This window comes from Lacerta agilis, chromosome 4 (genome assembly GCF_009819535.1).
Source record: "Lacerta agilis isolate rLacAgi1 chromosome 4, rLacAgi1.pri, whole genome shotgun sequence".
Taxonomy (NCBI): Eukaryota; Metazoa; Chordata; class Lepidosauria; order Squamata; family Lacertidae; genus Lacerta; species Lacerta agilis.
This window is the reverse complement of record NC_046315.1, coordinates 82408520-82420567: the sequence shown is the minus strand read 5'-3', so window position 1 is coordinate 82420567 and position 12048 is coordinate 82408520. Positions and strand designations below refer to the sequence as shown.

At 41.5% G+C, this 12048-nt stretch overlaps 1 pseudogene; it reads left to right on the top strand.

Moving 5' to 3' along the window:
• Positions 1 to 9449: 9449 nt before the first annotated feature.
• LOC117046146 lies at positions 9450 to 9579 on the top strand (annotated as a pseudogene).
• Positions 9580 to 12048: the final 2469 nt, after the last annotated feature.

Genomic DNA, 12048 nt, shown 5'->3' with positions numbered 1-12048 from the left:
GCCTTCCCATTTCTTTAGTTTTTGACAGGTTGTTCGTAGGCATGGGTTTGGGTTCACTCTGCTTCTCCCTAGGTATTGTTAAGGCGGGAGAAGTGGAAGTACATTGCAACTTGTAATTTAAAAATTTCAAGCTTCTTAGAGGTGTCTTTCAATTGTTCAAAAATGTTTAGAACTGTCAAACCGGTCAGCTGGCCAGGTCCCATTATCTCTGACCACTGGCCATGCTGGCTGGGACTGATGGGAGTTGGAGTCCAAATGCATCTGGAGGACCACAAGTTCCCCATCCCTGATGTATGTAAATATGTACAAGTATTATTATACAACTTTGATCTTAACTTAAGTCTAAAGGGTCTACCACGCAGCTGAAATTTCCTGTGGTATTTCCCGTGATAAGATATACTGGTGCATAAAGGGAAGGATTTCAATAGGCTATACATACTTAAAGTTATGCATGGTCTTGGGTATTAGTGTTAATGGGAACAAAATGTCTCAATTATATCAGATATTTGAAATACAGTCTATGGAACCTCATCCTTCTCATCTGAATCATCCTTAGTCCCAGTGGACTATTATGCTAGTGGTAGTAAGATTAGTTCTTTTATTTTCATTAGTATTACATGGATTTTACATGGGGATGTGCTTTCTTCTGATTAATTGAATGATTAACTATGCATAGGTACATTTTATTTTATTAAATATTAGTTACTGACCCATCTAATCTGTTAATAGGTAATAATGGGAATTGATTGAATGCAAGACTGATAAAAATTTCATACAGTATAGAGGCATTAGCTGTGAGGGAGAAATGGTGATCCGGGGAGACGTGCAATGCAGAATGGAGAGCATTGCAAAGCATGGGCAGGACCTTCAGTTTGTCAGGGGCTTGACAAAACATCCTTGATATAATTTGTCTCCAGGCTATGGTCTGAAGACACCAGGGGTCAATACTTTGCTGAAGCTAAGCAGGTCTGGGCCTGGTCACTGCTTGGATGGGAAACATCCCGGGAATCACATCTATGCCACCTTGGGTTCCACAGGTTATAGAATCTGAAAAAAATAAGACATTAAATAGCCAATTCTGCAGCTCAAATTGAGATGAGTTCAATGCGGTAGATATTTGGGCATGGATGAGAGCAGGGATAGCCAACATGGTGCCTTCACATGTTATTGGACTCCAAATCCCATCAGCTCCAACCAACATTTCTAATGCTTATGGATGTTGGGAGCTGTAGTTTTAATCATGTTTTTAAATAGCTGTTTTTAACTCTGTGTATATGGTTTTTTTAAAAAATAAAATAAAGAATGCAATGTTTTGTTTTACTTTTTTTGTAAACCGCTTGGAGATCTTCTTTCAAATGGTACATACGTTTTGCTAAATCAGTAAATAAAATGTAGTTCAAATGGCTTCACCCATGAACCAAAATAAATAAATGAAATCAATATAGTAGCGTTCTTGGAAAGGATATCATAGGCAAGGATGTTTCCTTCAGTCTGCAGCAAATCCCATTCACTTTTACGGTGTGTTGGACCTCTGTTGAGACCCCAAGCTAGGCGCACCACAAAATTTCATTGCAGCACTAACCTCAAACTAAGGTGTGTGTTCCTACGCCTTTCAGTTTTCAGAGTCCTGTTCTGAAAACATTGATTAGTAAGAGAGAGAGAGAGAGAGATGAAAGTAGAATCAGATGTCATTCAAGGAAATTACCACTCTGTTGAAGACAGTTTGGGGCTGGAGCATCATGTTGCCATGCTGTGCCTTTCAAAGTTGCCGGCGGTTCGTGTCATTAATAATCAGTAAATAAGATCTGCAGGTGAGCATTGAAGGCACCCGGTCCTGAGCCAAGAAGCAGGAGCTGGAGCGTCTGTCTCTAAGATGGGTGGCCAGGCTCATTTGCACAACCCTGCTTATGTTTCCACACAAAAGGGCAACCCTATTTAGCATCGCTTCAGGGAAGCTGCCACAGTACAGGGAATGCTAATTACTGTTACCAACTGGCAATGATGCATCCAAAATTAAATGGCCTGCGACTGAACAGATGAACAATTTTTATAGCCCTAAGATTAGAGAACATGAAATTTTCCCCCCAATTAGCACAATCCCATTGGTCTAAATGGGCTAGTAGCAGAAACATCTCCTCGATTAAGCTGTGTGTGTGTGTGTGTGTGTGTGTGTGTGTGTGTGTGTGTATTTCGCACATAATTGCTTTTGCAGGTTTACCCCATGTTCAGACCCAAATCCATCTTTCTCTTGCTTTCCATATAAGTGCACATTGCCACCTTTCCGCAGGAAGCAGCCTTTTCGGGCAGCTTACAATAACAGCGATAAAAGAAAACCCAACAGGAAGCAGCACGGCAATTAATCCCATTGTTGTAGCGGCAATAAAATCCATCAAACACAAAACGACAACTTCTGGAAGCGACACCGGGGCAAAATGCAAGAAGCCAAATGATAAGGAAAGGTTCAAAGATCGTCAAACAGTTGGCGGAATTTTAACTAACTACCAATAACAGTTTGAGTCTGACAAATCTCCCTCCGATGTAATTCCTTAATATGGGAGTCAGCGCTAAAATACTCCATTCTTAGTCTAGGCCAGGCAATCTCACAGCAGAGGCACCTGCAGCAATAGTCCTCTGGACAGTCTCCAGCTGACGGATGCATAAATGGCTAGAAGAACTGCAAAACGAGGTTAGGGACTATTCTCTTCCCATATCCCATTCTCAGTAGAGGACACCAGACAGACATTGGATGGTGGAATCAGGTGTGATTATACCCTTGATGGCGTATTCAAGGGTTCTGTTTAACAGTATCCCTTCCAAAGCTTTTCTTTTCTTTTTTCTTTTTTTAATTTTTTAATTTATTTTATTTTGACCAAGTAATTATCATAAAAAATAAGAATAAACACGTGCACCCCACCACCGAGACCATTCCATTGTAACTATCCAACCTCCCAAAATTTCAACACCTCTTACAATGGTTTGTCCCCTTTCCGTTTTAATAGTACAAATTCTACAAACACCCTCCATATCTCCTCGAAATCATTTCTCATGCATATTCCCCGCCTTACCTTAATGGCACATGTTAATTTATCCTTAATAGCTATATTCCACACCTCTTTATACAATTCTTCCATTTTATATTCTGCTTGCCCCTTACACTTCCTGACTATAATAATTCGTGCAGCTGTCAAAAAAATTGTGAGCAAATGAACCTTCCACCCCATTGTAAATTGATAATAATTTAGCTTTAACCCAGTGAATTCTGTTATCTCCTTAAACACCCTTTGCCAAAAAGTACATATTTACACCCCCACCACATGTGAACATAATTCCCTATTTCCTGGCATCCCCTCCAGCATAACACCAAATATCCCTTGTTTCTTTGATTTAAGTTTTTCTTTTCATATTTGAATGACACAAGCAAGTAAAAATGGATTGCAAAAAATCACATGGTGTCAGTGCAGTTAACTCTTTATTCAAGGAAACGAGATCGGCACAGGAGGCCAGGCCTAGTGAGCATAGCAACTCGTTTTGGTAGTTCTTGCTCCTGTGAGGTAGTAGTTGGGACTGAAGGTCGCCACCTTCCCACTGTTGTCTAAGTTTCCTCCTCCCATGTCCTTCCCAAGCAATCTGAGACTCCGTCGCCATGCCTGTCCTTGCTCCTCCCTCTTCATACCTCTTCTGGTTCTGGGAGACCAGCGGGGAGGGGAGCTGGTTGCAGTAAGAGGCAGAGCCACCCTGGATCCTTCATCAGCCGGACTCATCTCTGCCTCTTGGACCCCCACCCCCTTTTCAGCCTCCGCTTCTGCCTCTGATTCCAGGCTGCTCTCTGCCACAGCCTCTCGCTGCTCACTCAGCCCTGTTACCTCTTCAGTTTCCGACACTTCCTCCTCCCAGCCTTCTCCCTCTGACCACTCATTGTCATCCCACTACCGATCCCCTAGCTCTGAGCCATTTCCCCTTGGGGGGTTCCCCAGCCATTCCTCCGCATCCAGTCAGTCCAGGACACTCTAGAGCAATGGTTCCCAATTAGGGGTCCGGGGACCCCGGTGGTCCACGGAATGCACCCAGGGGTACACAGCCCCACCCCTTGCCTCTCGCCGCCAACTAAATTTATATCGTTTTTGCATGGTGATATCACAAATTTCATGGTCTGCTTTAGCGCTGTGTGATTTTTCAATATATTGGCCAAAATTGGTTCTTGAAATCACACCGCAATAACGATTTTGACCCGGCAATATGCAGGAATATATCGCTCCTCACGCAAGGGATAGCAGGGCAGCCGATTTCAAGGCACAGTCAACATCATATGATGATCTCAGCCCGATAATGCTGCTGATCTAAGCTGCCTTCCCTCACACTGACGGAGAACAGGGCAGCTGATTGCCCTCACTTCAAGACAACCGTAGCACTAACTTCCCCCGGCACTGAGGCACAGCAGCCCTGGTCTGTTTTTTTAGTATACCTAAAATCCTTTGCATATTAGGGGCTACTCCACATTTTGTTCAAAAAATTGCTTTGCTGAGGTAATTAGCATAGAGTTACTGTATGAAAATTTTCAAAAGTAGGGGGTCCGTGGCTTGGCTTTTGAAAAATAAGGGGTCCTCAGTAATTAGCTAATTGGGAACCACTGCACTAGAGGTGAGGTTGGAATGGATCAATGTTGTTTTGCTACAAAATAAAACATTCCACCACCCCCCAAAACATGTGTGAATATGGCTACAGTGGAACTTCGGTTTTCGAACATCTCTGTTGACGAACGATTCGGAACTCGAACGCTGAACCCGGAAGTAACTGCTTCCGTTTTCAAATGCGCCTCGGAAGTCGAACTTCTGAGGCGGCTTCCGAACTGAGATTTTCATAGTAATTTTTCTGTTTTGCGGCTTCCATATTGAGTTTTCGGTTTTCAAACGTTTCAGAACTCGAACAGTATTCCACAATGGATTATGTTTGAAAACCGAGGCTCCACTGTATTTTCATTAAAGGTTGTTGTTATTATTGTTATTATTGTTATTATTATTATTATTATTATTATTATTATTATTTCTACTGATTCCTCATGAGCCTCTTAGCTGATTCATGCTTCTTAACCAACATTTCAGCATACGAGGCTGATTTATTGATTTGTTGAAGGAACTGCAAAGACTGGTGCATCCATCCTCATACTTATGTGAGCAAAACCTTTGTGATCAGAGATTCTGCATTATCAGGGTCCTCGGTTGCACAGAGGGTTTAATAATAATAATAATAATAATAATAATAATAATAATAATAATAAATTGCTGTTTTTGTTGTTAAAATTTGTATGCCACCCTATACCCATACATCTCAGGGCGGTTCACAACATAATTAATCTCTACTCATATTCTAGTTAACACAGTTATAAACCCCCTGCAGACCATCTCACTCCATGGCTAGGCTTCCATTGGCACCAGGTGAAGACTGTTTTTAATACTAATTCCCATGTGGGGATCTTTATTGGTGGAGGAGGCAGGCTGAAATACATGGAGAGTTGGGCGGTTTACCCTTCCCTCTCAATCTGTGACAAAGGATGGAGGAACATGTCCATTTCGGTTTATCTCAGTTTGTCTGTTTTCCAGTTCTAAATACAGCCCACCACGGTTCTGTACCACTTGGTGATTCTTTCTAAATCCACATGAAAATTCACAGGTGTTTCAGTGTGCACTTCTGAAACTGGGCAACGTTACCTGACAGACACATTTCTGCAAGCCATTTCCTTTAACATGAAGAATTAATTAAATAAAAAAATTCCTTCCAGTAGCACCTTAGAGACCATCTAAGTTTGTTCTTGGTATCTGAAGAAGTGTGCATGCACACGATAGCTCATACCAAGAACAAACTTAGTTGGTCTCTAAGGTGCTACTGGAAGGAATTTTTAATTTTATTTTGTTTTGACTATGGCATACCAACACGGCTACCTACCTGTATGAAGAATTAATGTAATTTTAACTGTGCATTTTTATGTAAACCCCCCCAAATATGTGATTTTTATTTTTATTTATTTTTGTACATGTTACTCGCTAGGACAACAGTGATGTGTGCATTTCTAAGGAGACTTATGTTTTGGTTTGGCTACTTTTTTGGGAAGTGCAAATTTATCTCCATCCCATTGCACAGATCCTACTAGTGTGTGCAGAAGTTTCACAAAACCGGCATTCAGGCTTCAGGATTCCATATAAATAATCTGTAAAATTTAAGGATATTAAACTATAGCCCCCATGAAGCGAAAACTGAAATCCCATCCTGGAACGTTATAAGGAAGAAAAAAAGCAGAGAGGACGAAAAACTGAACAAGAGGCCTGTAAAAAAAAAAACACCAAAATCTTGCTATTATATCTGCTGAGTTTGCTTTAGCAATTTTGCCTGTCTCAAATGTTTTCAGCCAATCAAAGTGTTCCATTAATCCAAACAGATTTATAATGAAAAGTCAACCTTAATTGAATTTCCTCATTAAGAACACCATCAAATAGATACAGAACACCTTCCACCACCTTGTTTAAATTAGATTCATTTTTCCGATTAATTATTAAAAGGAAAGTTTAAAAAATCATAAAATCTTAAGTGCTATTAAAAATTGATTGACTTCACTCTTTCATTGACCCATTTAGTGTGTGTGTGTGTGTGTGTGTGTGTGTGTGTGTGTATCACAGGTAATACATTTGGGTAGATGTTTCAGACCTAGCTTTGTAATCATTTTCTCATCTGTCAGCTAATCATGGCTTCATAAATATTGATTTCAGATCCAATTTTCTCTTTTCCTCCTGAAAGGCAGCGTGGTTTTTTTATTATTATTCTCTCACTCCAAAAGAGCAAAGAAAACCAGAATGATATTTTTCTTCCCTTCCCACCCCATAATCTTTCTTAAAATGAGATGATACTAAATTCCATATCCCACAGACTGGTTTATTTTTTGGGGGGGGGACAGGTTTGCCTTCTTGGGATGGATATGTGTGATGGATAGTGTGATGCAGCAGCTAAAAAAGCCAATGCAATTCTGGGCTGCATCAATAGGAGTATAGCATCTAGATCAAGGGAAGTAATAGTACCACTGTATTCCGCTCTGGTCAGACCTCACCTGGAATACTGTGTCCAGTTCTGGGCACCACAGTTCAAGAAGGATACTGACAAGCTGGAACGTGTCCAGAAGAGGGCAACCAAAATGGTCAAAGGCCTGGAAACGATGCCTTATGAGGAACGGCTTAGGGAGCTGGGTATGTTTAGCCTGGAGAAGAGAAGGTTAAGGGGTGATATGATAGCCATGTTCAAATATATAAAAGGATGTCATATAGAGGAGGGAGAAAGGTTGTTTTCTGCTGCTCCAGAGAAGCGGACACGGAGCAATGGATTCAAACTACAAGAAAGAAAATTCCACCTAAACATCAGGAAGAACTTTCTGACAGTAAGAGCTGTTTGACAGTGGAATTTGCTGCCAAGGAGAGTGGTGGAGTCTCCTTCTTTGGAGGTCTTTAAGCGGAGGCTTGACAGCCATCTGTCAGGAATGCTTTGATGGTGTTTCCTGCTTGGCAGGGGGTTGGACTGGATGGCCCTTGTGGTCTCTTCCAACTCTATGATTCTATGATATGGAGTTTTATCTACCCCTCTCTTCAAAATCAGAATGGGCTGCCCAATCCTAGGCGTCTTTATTCAGAAACAGGTGTGTGCGTTCAATGGGGTTTACTCCCATATATATATAAGATTATATATAAGAATTATATATAAGATTGGTGTGTTGAGCCTTATTCAATAATCGCTTAGAGCAGGGCTCAGAAAGCTCTGCAAGGTCCATTTCTCATGGAGAATTGTGTGGAGTCACTTCCACGTGGAGCCTGCGTTAAGTATAATTGGTTTAATTGACACTGACATGGGAATGCCTGTATATTGGTGAGCAGATTTAACATGGGGAGATTCTCCAGGTCTTATTTTTATATTATTTTATAGCAAGGTATAAAAAGTTTCAAGAACAAAGTACGCACACACAAAAATTCACCCACAAAAAACACCACACCCAACAAATTGGATACAAAGAACCATATCAAACAAGTGTTCTGAAAATGATTTTAAAAATAATAACCCCCAAAGCAGCAAGCTCTTCTAGTGAAACTTTATTGATTCAGAAGGCTGTATTTATGGCATAGGGTCCCTCCAGACTGGTGTTTTATTGCAGTTGTGTTCCGCAATGTATTCTTTAACACAAATAATAGTGCATTAGTAGTGGGTTTATTCTGCTTCAGTTTGTTCTACAAAGCTTCCCCAGCGCTGCCACGGTATTGCTGTCCGGAGGGGCTGTACTGGAACTGAATAAGCGACACGTAAATAAACCAGAACATTTGTGGTATAAAAGGTTACTTACAGTAAGAACCTGTTGCCGGCAGGGGCGTAGCAAGGGGGGCGTAGGGGGCGGCCGCCGCAGGTTCCATAATGGAGGGGGTGACAAATTATCAAGGAACAATTACTGCCCTACTAGGGCGGTTCATTAAAAAAAACTTTTTTAAAAAAATGCCTGCTCCAAATGTCTTATCTTACTATACTAGGGATTATATAGCTATACAGTGGTACCTCAACTTACGAATTACTTGACATACGAATTTTTAGACTTACGAATGAAAAAAGTGCCCGCACGCCTACAAATTTTTCGACATCCGAAGGACATCTGTTGGCGGTTTTAGATGGGGTTTACTCGACTTACGAATTTTAGATGCAGTTTACTCAACTTACGAATTTTTCTAAATTTTTCATTTCCAATGCATTCCTATGGGGAAATCGCTTTTTTCGACTTACGAATTTTTCAAACCTACGAATGTGCATTCGGAACGGATTAAATTCGTAAGTCGAGGTACCACTGTATATGAAATTTCATGCATATCGGTTAATAGCTTGACCCTCCTCCACCAAAATAGCTGTTTACTTGGCTGTTTTCCTATGTCGTGAAGGCTGAAATTTCAGTTCGGTGGAGCACTTACTGTTCCCAACCCTAACCCTGTGAAAAGCCATCTAATTAAACTTTAATTTGATTTTGAGGTGTTTTTAAGGAGGTAATTTAATTATTGTTTGATTTTATACCAATGTTATGTATCTGATGTTAGCCACCCTGAGCCCTACTTCTGCCGGGGAGGGCGGGATATAAATAAAAGTTTTATTATTTTTTTATTATTATTAATTATTATTATTATTACTTGTTATTATTCCTTTGTAAGAAAATATGAAGTAACGTAAAACCATTTTTGCAGGGGGGGAATCAATGGGGGGGTGACAAGAAATTTTCCGCACCGGGTACCACCTGACCTTCCTACGCCTCTGGCTGCCGGATGTACACTGAAATCAAATTTAAAGCATTTAAAGCAATATCATACCGCTTTAAACAGCCATGGCTTCCCCCCAAAGAATCCTGGGAATTGCAGTTTGCTGAGAGTTGTTAGTTAGGAGATTCCTGTATCGCTTCTTGGCTTTTTGGCTAAGATCAAGTGTACTATCTGTTCCATACCCTCCAACCTTTCTCCGATGAAAATAAGGAAGTCCTATTCCATAACCAAAATCATAATAATTTTATTATTTATACCCCGTCCATCTGACTGGGTTTCCCCAGCCACTCTGGATGCCTCCCAACTGATATATTAAAAAATAAAAGAACATTAAGTATTAAAAACATCCCACTACAGGGCTGCCTTCAGGTGTCTTCTAAAAGCTGTGTCGTTACCTAGCTCAGGGGTCGTATAACTCCATATCCTCCAACATTTCTCTGATGAAAATAGGAATGTCTAAGGTAAATAGGCAAAACAAAATAAAATAAAAAATTCCTTCCAGTAGCACCTTAGAGACCAACTAAGTTTGTTCTTGGTATGAGCTTTCGTGTGCATGCACACTTCTTCAGATACACTGAAACGGAAGTAACCAGACCCTTAAATATAGTGGGGGAGTGGGGAGGGGTATTACTCAGAAGGGTGGTGGGAATGGGTGACATTCCAGGATCAAATCAGAAACCGGGACGGCTTCTGTAAATCTGGGACTGTCCTGGAAAATAGGGACACTTGGAGGGGCTGCTGTTCCCCTCACAGAGCTACAATTCTGAGTGGTTTAACAATAAATCCCTCTTCCCAGGGAACTCTGGGAAACCTCCCAATAACTCTCAGCACGCTTGGAGGAGGTGACTGGTGAATGGAAGGAGGAAATCATTCAGCAGTAGCATGTTGTGGAACAATAATAAGGCAAATTGGCTGGCTGAGTGGGTTTGCAACTTGGAGGCTGCCGATATCCATGATCTACTGAATGGACCTAATGGAAGCTGGCAGACGTTGGTGGGTAGAAAGCGGTGGAGTTTGCACACAGAAGGCAGTGAAAGCATATTATGCAATTAGCATAGCCATGGATGCAGAATTGCATCTATTGCATTTCCTTAGGTTCAAACTATTGCATCTGAAGCCCGGGAAATGCAACAGAAGCTCCTGTTTTATGGCTATTATTAAAGAAGACACACAGACCACGCCGACATACGATAAACAGACAGACATTTATTACGCACACAAAAATGGCCATATGGACAGGCCCAAAGATCGCCAGCTTGTCAGGTAGCTGTTTGAATGGCAAACACAAAGAGTCCGGCTGCATGCTAGTTCTACAGACAGGGGTGTCTAAATCCATCAAAACCAATTGACTTTGGCGCGCCTTCGAACCCTGTACATGACACCGTTTATTTACTTGTTATTTTGAAGGGGGGAAAGAATCCAAACCGCAGCTTGTTACATTTAAAACATCCCACAAAGAATGGTTGGAACTGTAGTTTGTTATGGGCGCTGGGAATTGAAGCTCTGGGAGGGATGAACTACAGTTCTCAGGATTATTTGGGAAGGTGTGCTTTAAATGTTTGGGGGCGTCCACAGCTTGTGTCTTTATCCAAGACATTGATTCCAGGGTAGCATACATGAAATATCGAGCTGAGAAAAAAATTACAAATATGTGTCCTGTTATATCAGTCCTGCAAAAGCAGTAGCATATACTGTACTTATAAGGCTGTGGGCAGCTCCAAATCTTCAGCCAATGTTTCTCTTTTGGTGGCCAGGATCAACCCACAACTGTTTCTTACAGCCCAAGAGTGAAGAAAACATTCCAGACTTCCTGAGCCACATTTCGGAGGCTGCATGCCAATAGTGGACAGGCGATGGTGGACAGAGCAACTGACATGACATTCCAGCTACATTTTTTAAAAAAAAGGTTTCCGTGTGTGCGCACACATACACACAGGGCTGTCCCAAGGCAAGGTGACCGTCTCGGGTGGCAGGGTCCATAGATCCAGTTACAGGTAGGTAGCCGTGTTGGTCTGCCATAGTCAAAACAAAATAAAAAACAAAAAACTAATTACCAAACTTAAAACCATGGAGAGACCTGGTCTGAACAAAGACATTGGATTCTTATCTCATTATACATGACACTTTCTGATGGCAGAAAGTGAGGAGGAATTAAAGAACCTTTTAATGAGGGTCAAAGAGGAGAGCGCAAAATATGGTCTGAAGCTCAACATCAAAAAAACTAAGATCATGGCCACTGGTCCCATCACCTCCTGGCAAATAGAAGGGGAAGAAATGGAGGCAGTGAGAGATTTTACTTTCTTGGGCTCCATGATCACTGCAGATGGTGACAGCAGTCACAAAATTAAAAGACGCCTGCTTCTTGGGAGGAAAGCAATGACAAACCTAGACAGAATCTTAAAAAGCAGAGACATCACCTTGCCGACAAAGGTCCGTATAGTTAAAGCTATGGTTTTCCCAGTAGTGACATTTTGTGGTTTGCCTTCTTCGTGTGCCTCCTCCTCGAGAGGTCCGGAGGGTGGCAACACGAGAACAGGCCTTCTCTGCAGTGGCTCCTCGTCTGTGGAATGCTCTCCCCAGGGAAGTTTGTTGTTGTTGTTGTTCAGTCATGTCTGACTCTTCGTGACCCCATGGACCAGAGCACATTCATTATACACCTTTAGGCTCCAGGCCTTTGGTTGATTTGATCGGTTGATGCCCTTCTAAAATGTGGGTGTTATTTGTGGGGGTT